At 48.0% G+C, this 3,622-nt stretch overlaps 1 protein-coding gene across 2 annotated transcripts in view; it reads left to right on the top strand.

Annotated features, from left to right (window-relative positions):
* The window catches only part of Sobp (sine oculis binding protein homolog), a 161,061-nt gene extending 157,765 nt beyond the window's left edge, over window positions 1-3,296 (top strand). The window contains exon 7 of one of the 2 annotated variants that reach the window (XR_008721129.1): window positions 3,231-3,296. The gene's annotated coding sequence lies outside the window, so the exon portion shown is untranslated. The remainder of the gene's footprint in view (window positions 1-3,230) is intronic. The other variant, XR_008721128.1, reaches the window with a different exon arrangement.
* Window positions 3,297-3,622: the final 326 nt, after the last annotated feature.

The raw sequence follows: 3,622 nt of genomic DNA on the forward strand, positions 1-3,622 counted from the left end.
GTGTGTGTGTGTGTGTGGAGTGTGTGTGTGTGTGGAGTGTGTGTGAGAAAGAGAGAGAGAGAGACAGAGAGAGAGAGAGAGAGAGAGAGAGAGAGAGAGAGTCTAGAGAACATGGATGAGTTATCCTGCCATGGGAGTGTGTATATATGTTTGCATGTCCATAGAGCAAAGGAGATTCTAAAACTCTGGACTTGAAGACCCAGAAGGGGCATTTTCCTTATGTAGTGACAAGAGATTAATACCCAGTTGCTCAAGTTGCAAGACTATATATTTGGTGTTGACCTTTGTCAGAGGTCCCCGATCAGCCTGAGGGTGGCAAGCGATGTAATAGAGAGTACCACCCAGGCTTCCCCTCATCAAGCCTTGGGGAAGGGCAAGAACACAGAGACAGCCTGCATAGGCGGTCCGGACAGCCTCTCCTGTTTCTTGTAATGCTCTCCTCTCTCTCTGCACACAATGATGTTTAGACACTAGGGACAGTTTCTCCATGGGGTCCCGGTATATGGCAAAGCTCCTTAGCCTCCTGATGTGACCGCTTTCTAAATCTCCGAGGCTGCTTCTCTCTTGCTCTAGAAGTCTCCATATGTTACCTACTAGTGAAAACCAGGAGAGTGGAGCCCACGCTTGCTCGCTTGCCACTAACACCGGGCTTGCTTGCCCATGTCACCAATAAGGGGGCTGCCTTGAAGCAGCCCAAGAGGCTTACGTTGATACCACCCCCACCTCAAGAGTCACCAGCAGAAAGAGACTGCCGCCCTCCGGCCTTCGGGATGTCCCAGGTGCACAAGTATGCCAAAAAAAGGAGAGGGAGGGCACGCATGGTCCCCTTCTCACTCTCTTAAAATAAGCTGTGTGTAAGCAGGCTTGCAGAGCAGCAGGCCTGGGGCTGCAAAAAATAGAACACCACACAGCTGCACCCTTTGGAACTTCGGGGGAAAACACATATTATTTACCAGACAATAATAGATACCAGAGAATAATAATGATTATTATAGTGTTTGGGATGGCAAATGCTGTACTTAAGGCTCCAGAATGGCTCTCATTATAAGCCCGATTTCCCAGTCTCTTATGAAAGCCTAGACATTTTCTCCACATAGGCTGACGCTGGGCATATTTGGTCTTTGTCCAAAGGTGATTTGGATACAAAGACACTTATTTGAGAGATATTCCTTCTTTTCTTTTTTTTTCCTTCTCTTTTCTGGGTTGTGATTGCATTAAAGGAAAATGCTGTATATATCGTAGAACAAAAAGTTGAAACAATTGAAAATGGTGGTGTTTCCCAGTCACTGAAAGGAAATGTTAAAAACTCCTCTTCTTCTTCTTCTTTTTTTCTCCTTTTAAAAGAAAAAGTTTGGACACCCTGCTCCTGTCCCCACCCTGCCCCCTGCCTACCACCTCCTAACTCCAAGATGTGGTCACTCTTGGTCCCAGGCCAGGTGGGGAGTCCATCTCCACAGCAGCCTCGAGGCTGTGCTCAGAAGAGCAAAGGAAGTGTCCCCGGGAAGAGTGACCCCCTGTCTTCTAACCCACATGTCATTGCTCAACTCCTTTGCAATCTCCTGTGATGTGCCCACATTTCCTGATGGTTTTGGTTTTGGGTCTCATCCTCCAGACAGAAAGGAGAGATGGGGGATGCGAACTCTGTATTCAGAGGTAAACATCCCGATATCCAAACCTGCCTGTGCCAAATGAAAAGATTTCCATGGCCTTGTAATTCCACCCCCGGTTGCATATTTGTGGCCTTTTGCATTTTCACTTCGGTTATTTAATATACATATTAAATGCACACCGATCTGTTGATTTAATATGATTTGGGGAACTCAGGCATTTCCTGCTGGGCACACTGAGAATTTCAAACCTTGTTTTTGGCTGATGGTTATTATCGCTGCCATTAACACCCAGATTTGGAAAAGCGGGGTTCAAAGCACACGCTTCATCAGAATCTTACGGGTAAGAGGCTGACCCCTTGCCCTCATGCTAAAACGTGGTTCAAACACCCTGAGCTGGTTTCCAGGGCTCTGCAACCTCCATTTTCCCTTCTATACAGCAGAATTATCCCTTCAACCCCTAAATCGTATTGCCTCTCTGAAATTATTTGCTCATTATTCTAAGAATAATCTCAACGGTTATAAAGATGTTTATGAGTCTTATGATACTGTTTCACATTTGCCAAATTTTACCCTTTTATGTTCCTGACAACCCCATTTATTGGTGGAGGGACTCCTTGGGGACAGAGTGGAAGACAGCTGCTTGAGTAAATCGTGTTGAACACTGTTGATCAGCCAGACGGCTGATGGCTGATGTAAAGAAGAGTTAGGTAGCCCAGGCCAGAGCCCTCAGGAATGTCACAGTTTTCAGGGCAGACTTCTAATTGGCTGCTTCCTGGGAGTGCCTGACTCTTTAAGAGAATGTGCTTCAGCTGAAGGGCCTGGTAGCAATCAACAGAACCCCATAAGGATGGAGAGATGAAGCCTAGGTATGTGGTGAACATGGGGAACTAGTTTGGAAGTTTGGTTTGGTCCGTCTGCCCAGGCCCGCCATGTATGGGTGGTTTGTTCCCACCCATCTTGTGTTCTGTGTTATTTGGATGTAAAGGACTGTTGGTGGCTTAGCCTTGACAGGTAAGATCCACAGATGGAGGCAGCTATTTCTCCCAGCTTAGTTGCCTCTGTGGGAACTCCTGAAGAGGTGTGTGTGTGTGTGTGTGTGTGTGTCCAACCAATAAGACTTTATTTACCAATAGTGACTCTCTGAGACCTCAGTCCTCAAACACAAGAGTTCATATGTGAAGGGCAGCAATGAGGTCTGGAGAACTGGATCCCTCTAGGACCTCACCAGGCTTTGGAGTGACCCTGCCTGCCTCAAAAGACCTCCTGCTGGTTAATCATGTAGTCGTGTGTAGGCTGAAAGTTGCTGTTTGCAAAGGGTGCTGTGGTCTTTGGGGTGGGCGTGGTCCATCATGCTCATTATGGTTTTCCAAAGAGAGCTCGGGTTTCAGTTCCTCGAACAAAGCTGGCAGGGCCTATCCCGAGCAGACTGAAGGAAGCGCTCTGAAACCATGCTGCTGAGGCCATCGCTCTGGGACTCTTAGGGCGAGCTGGCACCATCAGCTGCAGCTCTCTTTCACTTCTGACCCAGCTCTCTGCAGCTAGACAGGGTGGGAGGAGGTGGGTGCATGGGTAGAGATTTGGTCTAGCATATTCTCATGGCTCCTTCTCATCTTTTCCCAGGAACACTCGCTCCCAGGGTACCTTGCACGGAGAGAGGGCGTGGAGCAAACCATGTCATGCCATCCAATGACACCAGCTGGTCAGCTCACCACCTCCCTCTGGCTAAAACTCAAGCAAATAACAGAGCTTCCTGTCATTACACTTATTGGAGGAAGCAACCCTCCCTGGTGGCCTCTAGGCCAGAGAAGCCAGCTCATCTTGGACCCACCAAGCCTGGGCCCAGCATTCCTGCTCCTTCCATCTCCACATCTCCCCAGAGGAACTTAGGGATTTTGCTGGTTTAAAAACAAACAAACAAACAAAAGGCAAAACAAAAAACACCAACATACCACCAGGACCAATGTAGGTATTCTCCTCGCCTCATCTTCAAGGCTCTACGGCTGAGGCCAGAA

This window comes from Psammomys obesus, unplaced genomic scaffold (genome assembly GCF_907164565.1).
Source record: "Psammomys obesus unplaced genomic scaffold, mPsaObe1.curated_primary_1811, whole genome shotgun sequence".
In the NCBI taxonomy this organism is placed as follows: Eukaryota; Metazoa; Chordata; class Mammalia; order Rodentia; family Muridae; genus Psammomys; species Psammomys obesus.